A 25,945-nucleotide genomic window follows, 5' to 3' on the forward strand; every position below is an offset into this window, starting at 1 on the left:
TTGATTTACATTTCTATTTTTGTGCCAGTATCATATTGTCTTGATTACTGTAGCTTTGTAGAATGGTCTGAAATCAGGGAGCCTGATTCCTCTAGCTCTGTTTTTCTTTCTCAAGATTGTCTTGGTTCTTGGGGGTCGTTTGTGTTTCCATACAAATTGTGAAATTTTTTCTTCTAGTTCTGTGAAAAATGCCATTGGTAGTTTGATAGGTATTGCATTGAATCTGTAGATTGCTTTGGGTAGTATAATCATTTTCACAATGTTGATTCTTCCAATCCAAGAACATGGTATATCTCTCCATCTGTTGTACCTTTAATTTCTTTCATCAGTGTCTTATAATTTTCTGCATACAGGTCTTTTGTCTCCTTAGGTAGGTTTATTCCTAGATATTGTATTCTTTTTGTTGCAATGGTAAACGGGAGTGTTTTCTTAATTTCACTTTCAGATTTTTCGTCATTAGTGTATAGAAATGCAATGTCTTGTTCCTGATCTTAGTGGAAATGGTTTCAGTTCTTCACCATTTAGGACAATGTTGACTGTGGGTTTGTCATATATGGCCTTTATTATGTTGAGGAAAGTTCCCTCTATGCCTACTTTCTGCAGGGCTTTTATCATAAATGGGTGTTGAATTTTGTCAAAAGCTTTCTCTGCATCTATTGAGATGATCATATGGTTTTTCTCCTTCAATTTGTTAATATGGTGTATCACGTTGATTGATTTGCGTATATTGAAGAATCCTTGCATTCCTGGGATAAACCCTACTTGATCATAGTGTATGATCCTTTTAATGTGCTCTTGGATTCTGTTTGCTAGTATTTTGTTGAGGATTTTTGCATCTATGTTCATCAGTGATATTGGCCTGTAGTTTTCTTTTTTGTGACATCTTTGTCTGGTTTTGGTATCAGGGTGATGGTGGCCTCGTACAATGAGTTGGGGAGTGTTCCTCTCTCTGCAATATTTTGGAAGAGTTTGAGAAGGATAGGTGTTAGCTCTTCTCTAAATGTTTGATAGAATTCGCCTGTGAAGCCATCTGGTCCTGGGCTTTTGTTTGTTGGAAGATTTTTAATCACAGTTTCAATTTCAGTGCTTGTGATTGGTCTGTTCATATTTTCTATTTCTTCCTGGTTCAGTCTTGGGAGGTTGTACATTTCTAAGAATTTGTCCATTTCTTCCAGGTTGTCTATTTTATTGGCATAGAGGTGCTTGTAGTAATCTCTCATGATCCTTTGTGTTTCTGCAGTGTCAGTTGTTACTTCTCCTTTTTCGTTTCTAATTCTATTGATTTGAGTCTTCTCCCTTTTTTTCTTGATGAGTCTGGCTAATGGTTTATCAATTTTGTTTGTCTTCTCAGAGAACCAGCTTTTAGTTTTATTGATTTTTGCTATTGTTTCTTTCATTTCTTTTTCATTTATTTCTGATCTGATCTTTATGATTTCTTTCCTTCTGCTATCTTTGGGGTTTTTTTGTTCTTCTTTCTCTAATTGCTTTAGGTGCAAGGTTAGGTTGTTTATTCGAGATGTTTCCTGTTTCTTGAGGTAGGCTTGTATTGCTATAAACTTTCCTCTTAGAACTGCTTTTGCTGCATCCCATAGGTTTTGGGTCGTCGTGTCTCCATTGTTATTTGTTTCTAGGTATTTTTTGATTTCCCCTTTGATTTCTTCAGTGATCACTTCGTTATTAAGTAGTGTATTGTGTAGCCTCCATGTGTTTGTATTTTTTACAGATCTTTTCCTGTAATTGATATCTAGTCTCATAGCGTTGTGGTCAGAAAAGATACTTGATACTATTTCAATTTTCTTAAATTTACCAAGGCTTGATTTGTGACCCAAGATATGATCTATCCTGGAGAATGTTCCATGAACACTTGAGAAAAATGTGTATTCTGTTGTTTTTGGGTGGAATGTCCTATAAATATCAATTAAGTCCATCTTGTTCATTTAAAGCTTGTGTTTCCTTATTTATTTTCATTTTGGATGATCTGTCCATTGGTGAAAGTGGGGTGTTAAAGTCCCCTACTATGATTGTGTTACTGTCGATTCCCCCTTTTATGGCTGTTAGTGTTTGCCTTATGTATTGAGGTGCTCCTATGTTGGGTGCATAAATATTTACAATTGTTATACCTTCCTCTTGGATTGATCCCTTGATCATTATATAGTGTCCTTCTTTGTCTCTTGTAATAGTCTTTATTTTAAAGTGTATTTTTTCTGATATGAGAATTGCTACTCCAGCTTTCTTTTGATTTCCATTTGCATGGAATATCTTTTTCCATCCCATCACTTTCAGTCTGTATGCGTCCCTAGGTCTGAAGTGGGTCTCTTGTAGACAGCATATATACAGGTCTTGTTTTTGTATCCATTCAGCCAGTCTGTGTCTTTTGGTGGGAGCATTTAATCCATTTACATTTAAGGTAATTATCGATATGTATGTTCCTATTCCCATTTTCTTAAATGTTTTGGGTTTGTTATTGTAGGTGTTTTCCTTCTCTTGTGTTTCTTGCCTAGAGAAGTTCCTTTAGCATTTGTTGTAAAGCTGGTTGGTGGTGCTGAACTCTCTCAGCTTTTGCTTGTCTGTAAAGGTTTTAATTTCTCCATCACATCTGAATGAGATCCTTGCTGGGTAGAGTAATCTTGGTTGTAGGTTTTTCTCCTTCATCACTTTAAGTATATCCTGCCACCCCCTTCTGGCATGCAGTTTCTGCTGAAAGATCAGCTATTAACCTTATGGGGATTCCCTTGTGTGTTATTTGTTGTTTTTCCCTTGCTGCTTTTTATATGTTTTCTTTATATTTAATTTTTGATAGTTTGATTGATTAATATGTGTCTTGGTGTGTTTCTCCTTGGATTTATCCTGTATGGGACTCTCTGTGCTTCTAGGACTTGATCAACTATTTCCTTTCCCATATTAGGGACGTTTTCAACTATCATCTCTTCAAATATTTTCTCAGTCTCTTTTTTTTCTCTTCTTCTTCTGGAACCCCTATAATTCGAATGTTGGTGCGTTTAATGTTGTCCCAGAGGTCTCTGAGTCTGTCCTCAGTTCTTTTTATTCTTTTTTCTTTATTCTGCTCTGCACTAGTTATTTCCACTTTTTTATCTTCCAGGTCACTTATCCGTTCTTTGCCTCCTTTATTCTGCTATTGATCCCTTCTAGAGTAGAGTATTTTTAATTTCATTTATTGTGGTTTTCATCATTGCTTGGTTCCTCTTTAGTTCTTCTATGTCCTTGTTAAATGTTTCTTGCATTTTGTCTATTCTATTTCCAAGATTTGGGATCATCTTTACTATCATTATTCTGAATTCTTTTTCAGATAGACTGCCTATTTCCTCTTCATTTGTTAGGTCTGGTGTGTTTTTACCTTGCTCCTTCATCTGCTGTGTTTTTTTCTGTCTTCTCATTTTGCTTATCTTACTGTGTTTGGGGTCTCCTTTTCACAGGCTGCAGGTTCGTAGTTCCTGATGTTTTTGGTATCTGTCCCCAGTGGCTAAGTGTGGTTCAGTGGGTTGTGTAGGCTTCCTGGTGGAGGGGACTAGTGCCTGTGTTCTGGTGGATGAGGCTGGATCTTGTCTTTCTGGTGGGCACGTCCACGTCTGGTGGTGTGTTTTGGGGTGTCTTTGGCCTTATTATGATTTTAGGCAGCCTCTCTGCTAATGGATGGGGCTGTGTTCCTGTCTTGCTAGTTGTTTGGCATAGTGTGTCCAGCACTGTAGCTTGCTGGTCATTGAGTGAAGCTGGGTCTTGGTGTTGAGATGCAGATCTCTGAGAGATTTTCGCCGTTTGGTATTACGTGGAGCTGGGAGGTCTCTTGTGGACCAGTGTCCTGAAGTTGCCTCTCCCACCTCAGTGGCACAGCCCTGATGCCTGGCTGGAGCACCAAGAGCCTTTCATCCACATGGCTCAGAATAAAAGGGAGAAAAAATAGAAAGAAAGAAAGAGGATAAAATAAAATAAAATAAAGCTATTATAATATAAAAAATAAGAAAAAAAGTATTAAGAAAAAATTTATTAAGAAAAAAATTTTAATTTTTTAAAATAAAAAATAAAAAAATTATTTAGAAAAAATTTATTAAGAAAAATTTTTTTTAAATTTTTTAAAATAAAAAGTAAGAAAAAAATTATTAAGAAAAAATTTATTTAGAAAAAAATTTTTTTAAGAAAAAAACAAAACAGAACAAAAAACGGACGGACCAAACCCTAGGACAAATGGTGAAAGCAAAGCTATACAGACAAAAATCTCACACAGAAGCATACACATATACACTCACAAAAAGAGGAAAAGGGGAAAAAATATTATATCCTGCTTCCAAAGTCCACCTCCTCAATTTGGGATGATTTGTTGTCTATTCAGGCATTCAGCAGATGCAGGTACATCAAGTTGTTTGTGGAGCTTTAATCCTCTGCTTCTGAGGCTGCTGGGAGAAATTTCCCTTTCTCTTCTTTGTTCGTACAGCTCCCGGGGTTCAGCTTTGGATTTGGACACGCCTCTGCGTGTAGGTCGCCTGAGGGCGTCTGTTCTTCGCTCAGCCAGGACGGGGTTAAAGGAGCAGCTGATTTGGGGGCTCTGGCTCACTCAGGCGGGGGGAGGGAGGGGTACGGATGCAGGGTGAGCCTGCAGCGGCAGAGGCTGGTGGGATGTTGCACCAGCCTGAGGCGCGCCGTGCGTTCTCCCGGGTAAGTTGTCCCTGGGTCACGGGACCCTGGCAGTGGTGGGCTGCACAGGCTCCCGGGAGGGCAGGTATGGATAGTGACCTGTGCTTGCTCACAGGCTTCTTGGTGGCGGCAGCAGCAGCCTTAGCATTTCATGCCCGTCTCTGGGGTCCGCGCTGATAGCCGCGGCTTGCGCCCGTCTCTGGAGCTCGTTTAGGCGGCACTCTGAATCCCCTCTCCTCACGTACCAGGAAACAAAGAGGGAAGAAAAAGTCTCTTGCCTCTTCAGCAGCTCCAGACCTTTTCCTGAACTCCCTCCCGGCTAGCTGTGGTGCACTAGCCCCTTCAGGCTGTGTTCACGCCGCCAACCCCAGTCCTCTCCCTGAGATCCGACCGAAGCCCGAGCCTCAGCTCCCAGCCCCGCCCGCCCCGGCGGGTGAGCAGACAAGCCTCTCGGGCTGGTGAGTGCTGCTTGGCGCCAAGCCTCTGTGCGGGAATCTCTCCACTTTGCCCTCCGCACCCCTGTGGCTGCACTCTCCTCCGTGGCTCCGAAGCTTCCCCCCCCTGCCACCCACAGTCTCTGCCCACGAAGGGGCTTCCTAGTGCGTGGAAACCTTTCCTCCTTCACAGCTCCCTCCCACTGGTGCAGGTCCCGTCCCTATGCTTTTGTCTGTTTTTTCTTTTTTCTTTTGCCCTACCCAAGTACGTGGGGAGTTTCTTGCCTTTTGGGAGGTCTGACGTCTTCTGCCAGCATTCAGTGGGTGTTCTATAGGAGCAGTTCCACGTGTAGATGTATTTCTGTTGTATCTGTGGGGAGGAAGGTGATCTCCGCGTTTTACTCTTCCGCCATCTTGCCCCGAACCCCTAAAAAGAAAATTCTAATTTACAAGCTCTTTAGAATGAGTGTGTGTGTGTGTTGAAGCAGGTGTGCAAAATAGCTTTGGTAGCACCACTGTTTCTGTGTTCTGTGTTACCTTATTCTGAGCAGGTAAACTACTATACCTTGCTCAGAGGTGATCTGACTTAAAGTGGTGTCATTATTTATAACATGAGGCTTTGAACTTAAGGGAAGTTAGGACTGGCTTCCAACATCCATAAGAAAATATGATTCTGGTCCATCAGCAGACACTGGAAATTCCCATAGGGAGGGCAGATTAGAACTAAATTCTACTTGCTGTAGGCATGGAATCCAGGAAGAAATTCTCAATTTCTTATGCTTTCCACAGGTCACACAATAAGAATTGGTAGTGGGAGATCCCTAAATTGGGTCGGGGCAGTTCAGCATTGCACGAGGAAAGTAAAATATTATGCAGGAAATAGCATTCCTGATACTGATAGCCAAAGGGGGAAGAAAAAAAAGAATATGTGACTGTGTGTGTGTGTGTGTGTGTGTGTTGAATGTAATGAATTATATTCAACCACATTGAAGAAGCTGAAAGAAGGCTAAATTAAATTCTCAGTGCCCTGGCATGTGAAGTACAATCAGATGCTTGGTGTGTTTAGATGCTCAGTCAACTGTATGTTCCTACTTAGAGGAACATAGAGGGTTTTGACTTAGCAGTGGCAACAGAGGTGAGTCCAGCAGTCTAGCAGCCTGTGTCTGGTGGTGAAGGTGCCGGTGGTGGTGGCTTTATAACTACTCTGGTCCTGGGCAATGAGCTGATGTATACTAAGAGACCCAAGCTCTCTGGACTCCTGGCCATTCTCTTAGCCTTTTGTCGGTGAACTACCAAATGCTTTCCAATAAATCCCTTTCCACTTTGATAAAAAGAGTTGGTTTTAGTTGTTTTCCAATCAAACAACTATGACTAGTAATCCCATTACTTTGCTCCAAAGATGTGTAAATAACCTGAATGATCCCCTTCTTCCCTCTCATGGGCTGGCCTGGCAATCTTACTTCTATCCCTGTCTTTCTTCTTTAACTGCCTGTTCCACATGCTCTAATTATACAGTATATCTGTCTTGTTTTTAATTCTCTCTCTCTTAGCTGCAGGAACATAATGTTTCAGCCAGGTACACAGATATCCACAATAAAGACCAGATTTCTCAGATTTTATTATGACTAAGAGTGGTCATGTGTCTAAGGTGTGGCCAATAATATATGAGTAGAAGTGATGTGTACAAATTCTGGTCCTTTCCCATAATGGGGAAGTACTGCCCCTCACTTCAGCTCATCCCCCTTTCCCACCTGCCAAAATGCATGTACAGTAATGAGTCGTCTTGTGAGCTCAACATACTAGGCATAGTGAAGCCATAAGTTCAGCGAGCTTGGGCCTTGTTGACTTAATTCCCATACCTACTCCATTTTTGAAGTGATAGAATAATGTCCTTGAGTTAGAAGGACACATGATAAGTAGTACAGAACCTCACCAACATTTACTTAACCATCACTCACCTCTGGTAAAGACTTTTAACCCTCCTCTACCGGTTAATGCCATCTTCTTGGCATTAAAATACACTTTCTCATGTGTTTTTGTTTAGTGCTACCTTTTAGATAATAAGATTCTAAATGGAAGACATCTACAATTTGTAAGGTATCAAGCACAAGAGCTTGAAGAGTTATGACAAACATACATATGTGTCTGATATTATTTACTGCCACCCATTCCAATTACATATCTTGACATATCCCACATATTTCATTTTATAGGATAACTATGATAAAAGAAATCTAAATTTCTGTGCAAAGAAAACCTATTGGACCTATTGATTCGAATAGGTTCCTTGCCGGCTAAGAATCACTGAGATTGCCTTCTTAGGACCATTGAGCAGACCTTTCCCCAGATGACATGTGTTTTATACTGAGCTTTTGGCCAGATTGTTAATTAGAACCAACCCCAGACCGAAGAGATTTTTGAACTTAATTATAAGGATCAATCATCATTATGATAATCTGGTGCTGGTGATTTTTCAATATTATGTACACAATTTAAGTAGTTCTGGTTACACGCATATAGATGGAGGAGATGGTATACACAAATTCTTGTGTTCTACTGGAAAAGAAAAGTCACTTTTTAACAAGAGGCAGTCTCATTCAATTTGGGTAAGAAGATTTCCTGAATACTTAAGGATCATTATCTAATGAACATTTAAAAATGAAAAGCTCTGACAGTTTAAAAAAATCTACAGTTATTTTGGTGACAGTCTCTGAGGAAGTTTGAATGTGGCAGAGAGGTTTAATTTTTTAGGATAATGGTTAGCATGGATAATTCATAATAAGTTTAACAATTCAAGGCTCAAAGCTGTTAAATAATTGCAACTGGACTGCCAATTGGCTTTACTCAAATCTAAAAGGGACCTTTAATGTACTTAATATTTTGCTGAAACATAATTCAGTCTCAATGACTTTGAAAGGGACATTAATAGTTTTCTGAAAATATAACCTTGAAAATTAAATCCATTATATATTTCCAAGATTATGGATGAAACTACTCTGTCAAATAAGTCACTACATTAGCATAATGAGGTATGAGGGGAGATATAAGTGAGAAACAGCAAGTAAAAGGTACTTTGTACCACAATTTGCTTACATTTAACCAAAATGATCTTTAGAAGTAGAGCTGAAGGGTCAGGTTTATCATCACTTTTCCAGCCTTCAAGTAATATATTTCTATTTAGCAGAACAATTTACTGAAAATTGCTGTAGTAGGAATTATGCTTGGTCCAGCTCCCTGCCTGCAGTACACAGGGTTTGAGTGGAAGCAACCTCTGAGAACAGCTATTAACCAACCATCACTTCCCTGAAGCAAAACATCTGAAGTGTACATGACTATCACTTCCCTTCTAGAAAGCAAGCAAATCAAAAGGCAGACAAATCATTAAAAACTTTTTTCTGGAACATATATATGCCGAAGAAGAAAACAGCAAAATGTTAAAATGCTAAAGAAGTAGCATGGTGTATTCACATCTGTCACACTGAGGCTGGGAAATGTCAACTTGCCTGGTCATTCAGTTTTGGATGTGATTTTTAAGTGTTTGCCTAAAGAAGAGTATGTATGCAAAATCACATGAAAAGATATTGGACTGAAGGTAACAGATTGAAGTTTTCAGGTGTATTTCTTCATTTCCTGTATTCAAATAAGAATTTTTTCCCTAGCTGCCTAGATATCTTTTAACTTGAGAAATTGTCTTCAGCTCAAAGACAGCTGAGGGGAATAATGTACAGCACAGTGTCTGACCCACAGCAGGCATGAGTATTTGTTGAGTGACTATTGAATGTGTGAGTACTGATTAGCTTGAAAAGTAGGCCTTTATGTTTGCATATGGCATTGGTTAAACAAATGATTGACAGAGTCCTCTTGGGCAATGGTTTAAAATTCTTTTTAAGATTTCCTCATTCTATAAAAATGATGTTAGTTGTGTCTTTTCCTGTTTGGTAGCTCTGGTGTGCTATGGTTGTCAAAACATCAATTTCTTTGCTGTGTCAGTGACTTTTAAAAGAGGACAAAATTGAAACTGATTCATACACCATAATGGTGTTGATGATAGGGATAAAAGAGAACCAGTGAAGCTGTTCTCCTTGAGCTTACTGGCAGATTTTTTCAGTTAAGAGGTAATCACTATGGGAAACAATATTATCTAAGTCCATCAAGAGCTCATATAGTCAGGGGTGGCAGGACCCACATTGTTCATAGATACATTGCAACAATATGGGGTGGGAAGTTCACATTCTAATTTAATTTGTCCTGAAATTCAATATTGGTTTGGAAGAGGTGGATTAAAAGGGCTAAATGCAAACTTGAAAAATACAATACAGACTGGATGAGGATACATGTACCTCAGGATCTAATTGAGTATGTAATTCAAAGGAGTTGTCACTAGATGCCATTCTTTTCACTAGATAGTATACATCTCAGCAGTCTGAATGGCTTCAGGCAAATGAGATGTAATAAAATCAGAGTGATAATTCCATAAGCTATAAAAATGCAGCTACTTATATACTACAATAAACAATAATGATAAAATGAAATAATACAAAGAGTAAGATTTTAAAATTATATGACACTTAATATGCCTTCTATACTCTAAGTAGTGGCACTTAACTGTCATTACACTCCATTGTGGGTTTGATCAAATAATATTATAATAATTAGAGTTATTGAACTATGTAAATGGTTTTAACTTTTTAAAATTAGAGTACTTCTAAAGTGGTCCATATAATAAACCCTGCTTGTTCTCATGCACACTTCTATGAACTTTCTTTGATGGAAGAGGGAAGACATAGAAAACAAGAGACTGATATAACCTGTAGCCCTTTTTACTTATTTAACACCTTGTAATCTGGTGAATTCATAGGGCTACTTCATTCATGCATGCAAATATTTGGTATGTGTGTTGTAATAGAAAAAAAGTTTAAGGACTTCCTGATGCTTTACATTCCCATAGTCTCTAAGCTATTATGTTCAATCAAGAAGTAGACAGTACCCAGTTACGTTGGGAACTCACTGGCAGGTCAGGTTAAGGTTTATCGGCTTCTTTATCTGTGCTTCATTGTTCCTGAAATCACTCCCACTCCTTTTGAACGTTGCTTGCCTCTTTTAGGATGAGCCAGTTGTGAGCTGGAATCCAAATCATTATAGCACTCATTGCATTTTAATGACTATTTTGTTACCTACAATTAAACAAAACACAAATGTTATGAATTAACCTGTTACTTTCTAAAAAATTACTTGCTCCACTTTAGAGTGTTCTAGTGTTTTCAGTCAATTTTTAAACCAGCATAACGACTACAGGAGGTAAATACTATTACACTAGTTTTTGTTTGAAAAATCTGAGACTCATTTATCCAAGTTTGCAAACAACTAACAGAGTTGGTATTGAAATACATTTCTACATGGATTATGGAGGCCAAGCTCATTTCAATAACCACAGCATAAGAAATAAATTGTCCTTTGAAATTTTCTGATTACTTCTTTAAAACTATAAAAATCAAAAATATAAATCTTGAGCATATTCGGTTCATTAAGAGTAAGTAAAAATAGGCAGAAAGTTGTGGGGTTATCCATGGTGCCCTTATGTCCCTTCTTTTCTCACGTATCTGTAAGGTCTCCTGTGACCTCTTGCTTTATCTGCCAGTCCCAAAATATGTTATCCAGAATGGACGCTCATCTTTTTTTTTTTTCTCTGTTTTTTTTGGTCTAGTAGAAGGTGCCAGCTTTTAGACTGACTACAACTGACAACTATTAACAACCTAAAAGTGTTATTATTTTTTCCTTAAAATATATGTATTAAACTGAAAATTATTCAATCTTGCATTATAGAACAGTTCAAAATGAAAGACTGCTTTGCTAATTTATTTATTTTCACCTGCAATCAATTATTTTACCTAACAATTTAGAATTATGCTAAGAGAAGAAATAAAGTAGGTTCACACTCTACAAAAGATCTATGAACAGAGCTAAAATCATATATTTTCTAACTCCTTCACAGATATTAAGTTGATCCAGTATTATACCTGCAGAGGTTCTAAGAGGATATTACTTGCTAGAAATCTAGAAAAAATTCACAAAGAGATCAATAGAAACTCTTAAAAGAATGGTATGGTATTTTCTTTTATTGCACTAAAGATATAGGTTTAGTAAGGGTTTACTTCTTAGTGGCAGAGAAGAGGAGTAGTGAAAAAAGGCAATTTAAAAAGTCCTCAAAATACATCTGAGCAAATTTGGAACAAACTGTAGTTCACCTACTTGACACATTTTATGCTTAGAAATCTGGAAACCATTCTAGTAAATTGTAAAAAGTTGTACACTTACATTGTAAGAAATTTTTTGACTTTGCATAATTTGTCAAATTAATTCAATAAATTTTAAACTTTTTGTATATGGATATGTCCAAATATGAATTGTCCAGTTTTACTTTAATGATAGGCAATAAATCTAATCACCTAAATCTCTAAGGTTAAATTCTTTTATTTAAGTTCACTTAGAAGCATTTTTCTTTAGGTTTAATTTACAACTTATATTTTATTTTGTTTTTATTGCAAATTGAAAAAATCAAAACAAATATATTCAGAAAAGAAAAATTATTATGACATCCAGACTAATTGCCTTAAAGTTCTACTTCTGCTTTCAGTCGTGTTCAACTTTAAAATAAAACCAGCACTCACAAAAAAACTGAAGATCTCTTGCTTTTTAAATGTAGATCCTCATTAACAAGGAATGAAGGAATTATATGGGGAAATCATCTGATGTTTCCCTTGTCTTTTAAACAGGAATTTTTTAAACAAACACCATATATATTTAAAACTTTAAAAACAACTTGAGTTTGAAATTTTTTAATTAAAATTTTATTATGTCATTAAATAAATTATCTCTTTATTTGCTTATAACAGTATTATCAAGAAAATGGGGGAAGAACTAGCACAGATGTCTACTACTAGTAGACTGACGACAACATAATGAGCAGCTGTCACCTTTCCATTATGTAACAAAAGGATTGGTTGACTAAAATATACTTATGGAATTACATAATTTCATCTGTGAAAACAAGGAAGCAAAGAAATAGTTGCTTATCCAAACCTGTCTTATAAATTTATTTTCATTATATGATCCTGGAAAATCTGTGGTAGAAAATGTGCTACACTATGTCACAAAGCCCCATCAAACTATTTCAAATGGTTTCAAATGGTTTGACTAGTGTTAAGGTAGGAGAGAATTATAGATAAGACTTTGTAAACTAAAAGGTGATATACAAATAATAAAAATAGAAGTAATTATTATCAATAGAATATAGTTGAAATATGATAAAATCTTCCAAAAGAGCATTTTCTTGGTTTTCACTATATTTTCTTAATTTCATTAGCAAATAAATTTTATTTTGCAAAAACTTAAGTCACATTCAATTCTCAGTGTGTTTGGGTGTGTGATAAGATTAAATAAGTGCATTCTATCCTTTCTCTCCCACTGAATGCAATTATGAAACCTGGACAGGATGCATATAGTAGCTATGTGAGAACACTAAAAAGTAAATAGTAGCAGTCATGTTGGGGAAGAGTGGAGTTCAAAGTAACACCAGATCAGCAGCAAGTTCACCATTTTTTTTTTTTTTCCCTTGAGTAGTCTTCAGCCTGAACACACTGCAGTAGGAAACCCCAGATGTGGCAGTCGGGTGCAAAGAGAGTTCTTGGAGAAGCACTCTCATTTTGGTTCAGATGTGGGAAAAGGAGCTCTTAACACTTAAGAAGAGTGCGAAACCCACCTTCCCCTTAATTTAATTATTTTCTCCACTGTCTCATGCTCTAGCCCCCAAGCAATTTGCAGAGCATAGCAGCAGAGCTGGCAGTGGAAAGTCATAGGAGCCAAAACTCTGAGGAAGGGGAACTTTCCTCTTTGATCGGGGCCCCAAAACTGTGAGGACAAACCCATGTGGCTTTTTTTCTCACCCTGTCTTCTGATGGCTTGCTTCAGATGTGGTGCAGCTATAGAACTGTGTGACAGAGCTGGATAAATAAAGGTCCAGCTCTCTCTGAAGGAAAGTAAAAGGGATCCCCAGGGAAACAAAACACCAAGGAGAGCATTAAGGGGAAGGAGGTTGGGCGATAAATCCCATAATGTGGTCTATAAACTCCTGGATGGAACCCCAAGCTGCACATGTATGGATCTGATCCAAATCAGCAAACCTAAGATATAACAATTCTAAATATGAATGCATATGTTTGCTTCTAAATGTATAAAGCAAAAAACTGCCAGAACTGAGAGAAGAAATTTTCAATTACAGCTGGAGAAATCAACACTCCTCTCTCAGTTATGTATAGAACTCGTGGACAAAAAATAAGAAGGTTATAGAAGAAATGAGCAACATCATGAACCACCTGAATTAAGCTGACGTTTAAAGAATAAAAATACCCAACAACCACAAAATATGCATTCTTTTCAAGTGCACGAGACAGTCAGCAAGATAGACCATACCCAGCATCATAAAAGAAACCATAACAATTTTAAAAGAATAGAAATTAACATGTATGTCTCTGACCATAACAGAATTAAACTAGAAAACAATAACAGAAAAATAAGAAGAATATAGTCAATAATTTGGAAATTCATCAACACAATTCTAAATGCATAACCCCTGGGGTTAAAGAGAAAATCTCAAGCAAAATAAGGAAGTATTTTGATATCAGATTTTCTTTTTTAAAGAAGGCATTGGGTCTTTTTTTTTTTTTAATTTTATTTATTTTCGGCTGCGTTGGGTCTTCATTGCTGTGCGCAGGTTTTCTCTAGTTGTGGAGAGCGGGGGCTACTCTTCGTTCTGGTGCGCGGGCTTCTCATTGCAGTGGCTTCTCTTGTTACGGAGCACGGGCTCTAGGCATGTGGGCTTCAGTAGTTGTGGCACGTGGGCTCAGTAGTTGTGGCACGTGGGTGGCTTAATTGCTCCGCGGCATGTGGGATCTTCCTGCACCAGGGCTTGAACCCGTGTCCCCAGCATTGGCAGGCAGATTCTAAACCACTGTGCCACAGAGAAGCCCAGAAGTACTTTGAATTAAACAAAAATGAAAATGCAACATATCAAAATTTGTGGGATGCAACTAAAGCAATGCATAAAGGGAAATTTATAATAGTAATAATTTATAGTAGAAGAGAAGATTTCAAATCAATAATCTAAGCTTCTACTTAGAATAAAGAAGAAAAAGAACAAAATGAATCCAGATTAGTAGAAGAGAGGAAGTGATGAAGAGATCACTGAAATTGAAAACAGACTTACACTAGTGAAAAAACAATAAACCAAAATCTGCTTCTTTGAAAAGATCAATATAACTGATAAACTTTTAGCAAGATTAACAAAGAAAAACGAAAAGAGACAAATCACCAATGTCAGCAATGAAAGGGGTGTCACAATAGATTGTGAAGATATTTAAAGGATAACAAGGGAATATGTATAACTTTAAGGCATATACATTCGGCAACTCAGATCAAATGGACCTGTTCTTATCAAGAGAAATTCTATTGCTCTTACAGAAATGTAGTTTGTAAAATATTCCTAAAAAGAAATCACCAGCTCAGATGATTTCCCTGGCGAAATCAACTATTTGAGAAGACACCATTTCTACACAACATCATTATTCATTAGGGGAATGCTAATTAAGACCATGAGACATACTATGTATCTATTAGTGTAGATAAAGTAAAAAATACTAACCATACGAAATACCGGAGAGGATGCTGAGCAAGTCACTTTATTATCCATAACTGAAGAGAATGAAAAATGATACAGCCACAGGGCTTCCCTGGTGTTGCAGTGGTTGAGAATCTGCCTGCCAATGCAGGGGACACGGGTTCGGGCCCTGGTCTGGGAGGATCCCACAGGCCGCGGAGCAACTGGGCCCGTGAGCCACAATTACTGAGCCTGCGCGTCTGGAGCCTGTGCTCCGCAACAAGAGAGGCCGCGATAGTGAGAGGCCCGCGCACCGCGATGAAGAGTGGCTCCCACTTGCCGCAACTGGAGAAAGCCCTCGTACAGAAACGAAGACCCAACACAGCCATAAATAAATTAAAAAATTAAACAAACAAATGATACAGCCACAGAAAACAATATGGCAGTTGTTAAACGTACATTTACTATATGACTCAGCAACATCACTACTATTTAATCTAGAGAAATAAAAACTTATGATCACCAAAAAAAAATGTATACAAATGTTTATAGCAGCTGTATGCATAATTACACCAAACTCAGCAACTAAAAACAACAAAAACTCAACTATTGATACAGACAACAACTTGAATGAATATAAAGCATGCTGAATGGAAGAAGTCAGTCTCAAATGTTTACATGATATATGAATATAATTTGATTTGATTTATGACACTGGTGAATAGATAAAACTACTGTGATGGAGAATCTATCAGTAGGATAAGTGTGTATGTGTGTGTGACCATAAATGGATAATACAAACTAGTTTTTTGGAGTTATAGAGCCATTTGGTGTCCTGATTTTGGGGTTGTACCAAAAAAAGAGTGAATTTTACTGTATGAATACTAAATATATAAAATTAAAAGAAAACCAGTGCCTGCAAGGAACTGCGTACTGGAAACAGATTCTTGAAGAGAAAAATTTTAGAGCTACTCTAGATATATCAGGACTTAAGATACAAAGGAGGTTAATTTTCTGTTGTTTCACATAGGCAGACACATATGAGATCATTGTTGAAATTACTGCAGGTAAATCTCAAATTGATATTTGAAGAGTAATACCAATATTTAATCAATCCTAGAAAAAGAGGATTCTATATTGTTGTCTTTCTTAGTCTTTCTTCCTCATATCCTGACTTATAAGCCTGAAGCTGAGTTACAGATACATTATCAGTAGTTTTCACAATTTGATTCTACCTCTTTTATAGCCTGGGACTACTCCTTACCAAGGTCATGGAGCATATTCATATGATCTTTTTTCAAAGGGATGCATGAATAAGCATCATTTAAAGAGTTGGTTGGGACATATAAGAATGGCAAAATGTGAGGTTTCTTCCTATGATAGAGTTTATTTTATTTTATATTATATTAATTACTCAATTGTATTAATGTGAAACTTTAAGTCTTGATCCTGATCTTAATTTTAATTATTTTGAGAACAGGAATTATGTAAACATTTCTGTTCTAACAACACAATTATATGCCCTGTAGACACTAATAAACTTATTGAAAGTAAATAAAGGTAAGATGCCCTTTCTGAAGTATCGGAGGGGAATTCAATGTGTTTCTTATGCTGAGATCAATATAATGTGGGGATTTCCAGCACAGGGATCTGTGCAGTTGTTTCCTGTTTTCATTGCTGTAACACTTAAGGATAAAAAATAAAATAACAGTTGAATTGCTCATTTTTATGACTATCATAGTAAGGAATTATGAAGTGAATAAAAGTTCCAGTCTGGTTCTTTGATATGAAGCCAACTTGTGTTATTCCAAGATCTCTAAGAAGTAAGAATATATAATTAATGTGCCAGGGGGCTAAAATCAAGATGGCAGTCTCTGTTTATAATTATCAGAGGACATCTTAGTATCAGTAATGTGAAAAGGAAATAAAATAATGTAATTATTAACATAATAATTTCATTTAAATAGCGAGAATAGCTTAAATGTTTAATGTCTTTTTCCATAAAACTATTTTTTTTCTTCAACCTATTCTCATCTTGGCAGACCTCTGTTTCCAGACTTCTATTCCAAAAGTGTCAAGGGTTCTGATAAAAAGTATGTGTGTTGAAATACTGGGTTCAGTTTCAAAGAAGACCAAAATATATGGGTACTGGTTTTGCTTCATTTTCCCACAGATCATCTTCTATTCTTTTCTGCCCTCTTTTGAGGTCAGAAATTCTAATTTTTAATGCTATCTTTCAGTCTTGCTTCCCATATGGCCTAGTCAATGGGAGGTACCATTAGGAGATCATAGGGAGAAAGGGAAGAATATTTGGTCCTTACTTCCCCGCCTTTCCCACCTGTTCACTGGCCACGGTTCGGCAGAGGTTGTGTTCTTTACTTGCAGCCAGAGCTCCTATGGCTATAGCTTTTGCCTAGTTCTAGTTATATTATTTTGTGTCCTTATCCGTATAAAGCTAGAGATGATCACGGTTCCCCGCTCTTCTTTGTCACTGTTCTTCACAGTATCTTATTGATTCTTCTATTCTTGGCCACACCATGGTAAATAGTTCTTTCTTTGTATCCACTTCAATTAACACTTCAAGAGTGCTTTTTTTAATGCCTGAATCTAGACTGGAACAGAGTGTCATCTCTACCCTGTTTAATGATTTCTTCTTTCATACTTCAAAACTACATTACTGTAAATGAAATGTTTTTTACTTTGAATTATATATATAGGTATATAGCACATACCTATGCTATTATTTGGTGTTTTGAATCTATTTGATGGGTAAATTATTGCAACAAAACTTGAAATGAGGGTATTTCTAAGCAGCAATAAGTGGCTTTATGTGAATTGTCAGCATTTTCTTTTACACTGGGATAGATCTGACCTTTCCTCAAACTTTTCTCTAATGGATGACATTATGAAGAAAGGCATCTTCAACCTCAAAAGGGCACTGTTTGGTCTGGTCTTCATTCAAAGAATAGAGTCCAAGATGAAAGTAAACCTGGCACTTTTACCTGAGTCAGTTGGGGGGAAGATGTCATTTAATCTATTGGATAATAATGAGAAGTCCTGGAGTCATTTCCTAGAATTAATGAGAAAAAGGCATGCGGGCACAAGAAGTTCCTCTCTATTTTATATTGCTTAATTGGTATACATGTTTATCTGGGGGACTTTAAAAAGAAACTTGGCAATAGATATATGACCACATCAAAAGAATGGAGTCTAGATTGCTTACTCTTCTATGAGCGTTAAAGCTGGCAAAAGTACTAGGTTTATTTTAATGCAATTAGTTGGAGCCCAACAAAGAACATAAACCTTCCTTTATATCTTTCTAGTTTTGTGTGTTCTCCTGCTAATAAGCCTCAAAGATTACCACTACCCTCAGGGTAATAACAAAAATGTTTAATTCTGCATGAAGCACACAATAATATTTTTGAGAGTGTGACCTTAATGTGATTTTTTCAATGTGTTTTCTTATCTAAGTGGCATCCATTTACTAGGGAAAATATATAACATATCATTGATGCTCAGCTGGTCAGTAAAAATCAGGTGTAAAGTTGCAGAGAAATACATAATATAATATAATATATAATATAATAATATAAATTTATATTCTTATACATGTACAAATATTCAAGGTGGGTGGTTAAAATTATTCTCTTAGCATAAGTATAATTATTTAATTATAAGCATATTCAGGTATATTCTTAAAAATAAGGCAAGGGGCTTCCCTGGTGGTGCAGTGGTTGAGAGTCTGCCTGCCAATGCAGGGGACATGGGTTCGGGCCCTGGTCTGGGAGGATCCCACATGCCGCGGAGCGGCTGGGCCCGTGACCCACAACTACTGAGCCTGCGCGTCTGGAGCCTGTGCTCCGCGAAAAGAGAGGCCGCGATAGTGAAAGGCCCGCGCACCGCAATGAGGGGTGGACCCCGCTTGCCGCGACTAGAGAAGGCCCTCCCACAGAAGCGAAGACCCAACACAGCCAAAAATAAATAAATATTAAAAAAAAAAATCACAACCCTAAGAGGTACAGAAAATTAAAAAAAAAAAAAATAAGGCAAGAAGTTAAATAGTTATCAACAAATTCTCTTTATTGGCCCAAGTTTCTCTGCTATTTATTTAACCAAGCTAATTAAACTCATAAATACGAGACTGCAATGGTAATACTACTGGTTGAGTTCTGTGCTGGTGTGATTAAAAGGTTCTGTCAGAGACTAACCTTCACATATTAAGCTGAGGACAGCCTTTCAAAGAAATGATAGCGATAAGGCTTTGAGAGAGAGAGACAACACTAGAATAAAAGTTCAACATGCCCCAGAGGATTTTGCAGTGCATGATGACTGGAGGCCTAAAAGCTAATAAAAGATAAACTTTCTACAAAAGTGCTGTCAAAAAGAAAAAAGGCAACTAGGAAATAGCCCCAAGAAGAAAACTTGGGCAAGCTCTTTTTACAGCAATACAGAAAAAAAGATTAGAATGAAGATACATTCAACTATCATACAATTTTCTGCCTTTTTAAATGCATTTCCTAGAACTGACCTTTATAAAGTTTATTTCTAGTTTCTGGCAAATATGGAAGAATGAAAGATCACTGATAGAGCTATCTTAATCCTTCAGTCTTTTGTGAAGGAGGGAATAATGAGGAAAGTTTTTCTATATCATATTTGGAAAACAAGTTTTTATGAAGCCATAGAGAACAGGAAGAGGGTTGATTTTTCTCTCTTTCAGTACCTCTGGGACCAGTCAGGCCTGAGACTAGGAAGGAATGGGCTGCTGGCCTGTCTCCTTTATGTACACCTGATAGAAAATCAACTTCTAGCTCAGTGTGCAGGAGACGTGAATGGGCTGGAGAACATTTCTCTGATTGCGAGTCTTGGACACATGAGTTCCACTGGAGAAGGATGTGTACTGTGCTGTTAGAACGGAGGAACAGGCAGGACCTCAGGAAAAGCTGTATTTGAGTTGAGTGAGGAAGGCTGGCCTGCCACTCTCAGATTAGTGAGAACGAATATTGAGAAATGGTGGGGAGTCAGGACAGCTTCATGGGTGTGTGTTCTGTGCAGTCACAGGAAGTCCCATGCTTAGAGGATCCCATGCTTGGTTTCATGTTCTGCTCTCGCTGTCTTGAAATTCTTAAAAGTTTTTAAACAAAAGGCTCTGTGTTTTTATTCTACACTTGGCTCTGCAAATTGTGAGGCTGTCCTGTGAGGCAGGGGTTATAAGCTTTTGGTAGTTTATCATATCCTAAGCATCTGTAACAGTTTAAGAGGCCGTTCCTTCCTCCTCTCAGATACAAGCTGCTCTGAACCCCAGAAAATTTGGAGAATGTGGCCCCAAACACCTACTTATGTCTCTTCCTCCATACTTCACTCAAAGCTCCAGCTTCTACTTAGTTCTGCATTGGTCAGGGATACATCAGAAATTATAATCTTTAGGCACTTCCAACTAAACTGTAGGACCTATGCCATTTGCCTTTATCACATTGCAGTGGGCAGGTGATGAGAATCTGATAAATCACAACATCTTCAGTAGAAAGTCATTCCTTTTAAAGCTAAATGAGAGAAGAGGCAGTCAATAAGAAATTATTGATCCCCATGGGCTGTTCAGTAGTGTAGTAAGTGCTATGTCTACTTGTTTATTCTCCCTTTTACTATGGCCCTTTTCCCATGAAGTTTTTATAGTTCCATAAAGATCCCAATAGGCAATGAGGCCATATAGCACATTAGGTAAGAGGATGAACTCTAAGCTAGATGACTTGAGTACAATTCCTCAAGCCAGCACTTCCTGTGTAACTTTGAGGAAATACTCAGAGTCTCTATGCCTCGGTTTCTGCAGATATCAAAGATAATGAATGCATTAATAAATTAACTGCATTAAAAAATGTGGTTAAGTTTTACCTGCTCTTATTATTCTCCCTAACGGCAATTCTCCCTGCTCTTATTACTCTGCCTAGGAGCTCTGCATGCTCTTGATGCCCAAGAACATGTGAAAATATGCCTACCCATAAAAAAAAATCGACCTCTGATGATGAGAATTAGAATTAGGAAGCATCACAATTCTTAGCAGCTTATTACAATATTAAGGACAACCATGTATCTTGAACTTATTAGTAGCTTCAGGCCCAGAAATTGAAGAGTTATAGCTTGACTGTAAAGTTAATTCATAGGACTCTGTAAGAGAAAAAAAAATGTCTCTTTCACCACTCTGTGGCCTATAATTAATTGTAATTACCAGTTTGCACAGGATTGTATTGGTAGGAGGGTCAAAGATTACAAAGAACTTTCCCATTGCTCAGTGGCTAATGCGACACAGCTGCAAGGGAAATAAAACAGTATAATTAAACTTTAGTCTTTTTTGTTCCTTTCTTTAAGCAACATAGTTAGAATTTTCATGTCATCAAAGAACTAAAGAAGAAATCTTCATATGCTATAGGGAGAAAGGGTCCTCTGTATGATGAAATCTTATTGATCTTGGATGCTGACTAGTTTCTACCATCGTTTTATCGATTAAAATCTGACCTCAGCTAATAGTTCCTTGATTGGGAGATGTTCTTTAAATACATTCATATTAAAGAGACTACGAAAAAGGTAAAGAAGGAAAGGAAAATCTTAATATTTTAGCATATCCTCCCTTTCCTTCACTGTTCATTATGCAAATTGCATCTAGCTTCCACATTCTTATGATTTACAGAATGAAGGGCAAAGCCCTTATATATGTGTTATTCAGTTTCTAAGCATTGTCTTCTTATTTTTCTTAGCTCCTCTCACATCATGAAAACATTTTTTTCAGAAAATAATATATTTCCTCACATTCATTGTTAATTAAAACACCTATAATCAAACAAGCAAATTCTATAACTCACCAGTGATCTTTTCATGTATATCTTACCCTCACACTCAAACATGAGATTACAGAAAAAAATCAGTTAATATCTAAACTGTGTTATGTCCTACAGAGTTGGCTAGTTGAGAACAAATATTCTCTGTTATAAATTACAGGTTTTATTGAATGTTCATTTTATAACTCTTTTTTTCTGATTTTAACAGTAAAATATATCCATTGCAGTAAATCAGTTGTCTGCCTCAAAAAAGAAAAGGGTAAGAAAAATCATTTATAATGTGTTTACCCAGAGAAAACCATTTTTATTGTTGAATATATTTCCTTACTTACACACATATATTGGGAAAAAATTAATAATACTAATTATGATGTATCACATGAAAATGTATAGAAAAGAAATATCTAATATTTGTCTATGAAGCTATGCAAGCAAGAATACAGGTTATATAATTTTTCATTCTTGGAGTAGAACATCATGAATTGTTAACTCAGTCTCAATAGAGCCTCAATAGGTATAAATATCTTCACTTTACAGTTCTAGCAGTTACAGGCAGGCTGATCCTCTGAAGAACAAGACAACACTTTGGTGAAATTTAAGTGGCTTTTGTGACATTTTTTATCTGCTATTTTAGCCTATTCTCTTTCTTTTTGATTCAGCCCTAATCTCCATTCCTTAGGAACACATGGGTTTTATTCTTGCTTTCTTAAAGTCCCAATAAGGTCATCACTGGTTTTCCATCATCACTGGTTTTCCATCAACTTGCTTTTTTAATACTGTGCAAATTTTCCTCTACGTTTTCTAAATCAAAATTTATGTGATCGTTTTCTCAGTCAGTTGTCCATTGGTACATAATCACATTAGCAAATATGCATCTCTTAAGAGAATTAACAAGGTGCTTGGTCAAATGACATGGGGGTTTCAGAAGTGAAATAGTCACAGTCCTCTCTCAATAAGCACAGATAACCACTATAGAAGAAAGATGTGATCAGAATACTAAACAGGGACAAATACACTTCTATGAGAATTCATGCCAGAGATTAACTTTGATTTGGTGAATAATGATGGGAGGAAGTTTCCATGAAAGATGTACCATTTCAGTGAGTTGCATTTGGAAGAAGTCAAACGAGGTACTGCATCTCTCCCTGGGCTTCAGATTATTTTTAAAAAATAAAGGAGTTAGACTACTTTTAATATCTAATAACTCTATCAGTACCAATTAGTGCAAAATATCAAGACATTCTTTGGTGACTATACGGATGAACAAATCAAGTAACAGATCTTCTCAGTCACTTCATTGTCTATGGGGACTCTAATACCCACTTGACTCTGTGTGTCACCTTGATAACACTTTCCTCTGTGTCTCCACGGGTCCTGAAGACCTGCCTCTATGCTTTCTGAATTCACTGTCAGTCATAAATAATCCACCCACTCCCCCATATGTGCCACCGTATCTCTGAAAGCTCCCCTCAGCTTCTTCCAGTTATTCTTCCCTGTGGACACTGCTTTCCCTGGAGCCTTCTCAAAAAGAGGTAGTTTTCTTCTCATACTCTGCATCCTTTGGCCAGGAGGCAGGTGAAGGTTCTTCCTGATTTTCATTGTTGCTCCCTCCCAGTCGTTCTTCTCTTTTCCATAAAACTCCCGGCTGCTAATCTCATGTAATCCGACTGTGCTGGCACTGCTCTGCCTTGTTGCATTGAGCTCCCAAGTCTCTCATTCCTTTGGCTCCTGGTCACTGCCATTCTCTTCATTCATCTTGCTATCGTAATTCTTAGTGATTAATACCCATGGGGCAATAGCTCCAGTACTCCAGGCCTGCACTCCCTCAACCTCCTCTCTTCAATGAGCATGTTCTCCACCCTCATGCAACTACTTATTCCATGGTCATCCCTTAAATGTTGTCATTTCCTGTAGTAGCAAACCCTTCATAATTTCAGTTTCCCAGCTTCCAACTCCTCTATCACTTCCAAACTTTATCTCTCATGCTCTCTTATACTCCCATGCCAGCAACCCTTCTTCACTAGGCCCTACCTGTCATTGTTCCCATCACTATCTTCATCTCCCTCCTGTCTTTAATTCCTCCTTACTCTGTTATGCCAGCTTAAATTCCATGGTCAGTCATTGTAATCACACCCTTCTCTGTCTTGTTTCCTTGTGCTGCTCTCAATTCCTCGTACTTGCTTGGCAAAACAAAAATGGTATTGAAATAAAACTCTCCTCCTATTCCATACCTAAATTTAGCAGCTCATTCTGGGGGGAAGAAAACACAGCCATATTGCCTGATCTCACTCTAAATACGTGACTATTCATCTCAAGTGGACCTTTAATACGACTCAGCATTAGACTACATTTCCCTGGTTGGTTCATTATCCTTCTCCCAAGATTGCATATACACCCTACTCACTCTTCAAATGTCAAATGTTGCCCCTGTATATAAATATGATTGCCCTTAAGTTAAGAAAATATAGAAGAGAATTTCCTCATGCTGTAGGGACTACCAAAACTACCTCTCTTCCTAAATCTTATGTTGTAAACTTTGCTTTCTCTCATTAATATGAATTAAATGAATTAATTTATTAATATGAATTAAATGTTTGTGGTCCTAGCTGTAGCCAAGTACTTCACTTATTTACAAGATCCCATTTCTTCTCTCCTTTCAAGACATAGCTCCTTTAATTCTACCCTCTCTTTTCCATATCATAAATTTTTACCTCTGTGATGAGTCATCCTAATTTAGCATACAAACATATTTCTCCCATCTTTAAAACAAACAAACAAAATAACCCAAAACACCTCTCCTCATTCCAAAGCTCCTCATATTTCACTTCTTTCTTTTACAGCAAAACTCCTAAAAAATTTGCCTGGACTTGCCCTCTTTAGATTCAGTCCTGAAATTGTGTTTTCCACCTACTAAAATCAGGATTTAGACTCCACTATTCCATCAAAACCGTTTAATAAGGATACTTATGTCCATGTTGCTAAATCTTGCAGTTGTTAATCATTCCTCATCTTGTTGGTCTTTAAGCGGCTTTTGCCTTAAATCAATGCTTTTTTCTTCTTCATCTACACACTCACTCTCTTGGTGATCTCATCCAGTCTAAGGCTTTAAATATAATTTATGTAGTCACATCTCCCAAATTCACATATCTAGCCTGGATTTCTATGCTGAATTACAGATTAGCATTTTAACTTCTTATTCTACTTTCATCTGAAGGTCTATTAGAAATCTCACATGTAACACATTCAAAACTAACTTTCAGATATCTTCCTTCATGCCTGTTCTATTTACTATCTTCTCATCTTAATGGAAACTCTGTCCTTCCCATTGTAAGCCCCAAATTCTTCTCTTTCATGCTTCTCTTTATTCACAAGTCATATCTGAGATGAGTAAAAACTTACTGGTTTTAGATTCAACATCTATGCAGAATCTGATCAGCTTTCAACAACTCTGTCATCCATGTCACTATTCTCTCTCACTTGGATCACTGCAATAGACAAGTTCTCTGACATCTGCCCTTGCCCTTGTAGATTAACAGCCAGGGCAGTGGCCAGGATGACCTTGCTGGAACTTGAAACAGATTACATCATTCTGCTCAAAACCCTCCAAGGCCTTCTATCTCATTTGAAGTGAAAGCAAATTCTTTACAGTGTCCTCCAAGGTTCTACATTACCTGTCCATCATCTCTCTGACCTCATCTCCTAGCAGTCTCCCTTATGCTCATTCCATCTCAAATCATAAACACAGAAGGCTGGTGCTTGCCTCAGAGTCTTTCCGGTTTGTACTAATTCTTCCTGGCATGTTCTTCTCCCAAGTAAACATATGGCCCACTCTCTCACAATCTCAAATTTTTACTCAAATGCCATTTACTCCAACATGTTTCCTTTATCAGTATAATTAAAATTGCAATCTTTCACTTTCCTTTCGCCTTCCTGGAATTATTTTCCCTGATAGTAATTCATATCACTTAACACGCTACAGTAAATAGAAATTATTTGAATATTTTTCATATATATAAAAGAAGAAAAAGTATATTTTAGAATGTAAATTATAATCTCAGAACTACGTCTGACTTGAATCTAGAACTAATACATATAGAAAGATGGCTGGACATGGAAGGTGGTTGAATATAAACTGGCAAAAGGGAGTTAAACTTGGATTAAGGGAAGCTAAAAGGATTTGAATTCATTTAGTAGTCACCGAGGCACAATTATATTTTAGAGGACAGAGATAAAGAAGGAAACCTTCACTAACATGCTTCTTTAGGAATATGAACACTTATCTTCACTAATATATCAATAGCTACAAAGTGATGTAGTACGTCATCCTTCCGGAAGTGATTTACAGAAAATATTGGAAATGGACTAGTGGCGATATTTGAGCTATT

At 37.1% G+C, this 25,945-nt stretch overlaps 1 long non-coding RNA gene across 1 annotated transcript in view; it reads left to right on the forward strand.

The window, feature by feature from the left end:
* The window catches only part of LOC118905081, a 296,235-nt gene extending 273,110 nt beyond the window's left edge, over positions 1-23,125 (forward strand). The window contains exon 13 of the long non-coding RNA XR_005022156.1: positions 21,769-23,125. This is a non-coding gene — a long non-coding RNA (uncharacterized LOC118905081). The remainder of the gene's footprint in view (positions 1-21,768) is intronic.
* The last annotated feature ends 2,820 nt before the right edge of the window (positions 23,126-25,945 follow it).

The sequence above is a fragment of the Balaenoptera musculus genome, chromosome 12 (assembly GCF_009873245.2).
Source record: "Balaenoptera musculus isolate JJ_BM4_2016_0621 chromosome 12, mBalMus1.pri.v3, whole genome shotgun sequence".
NCBI lineage: Eukaryota > Metazoa > Chordata > Mammalia > Artiodactyla > Balaenopteridae > Balaenoptera > Balaenoptera musculus.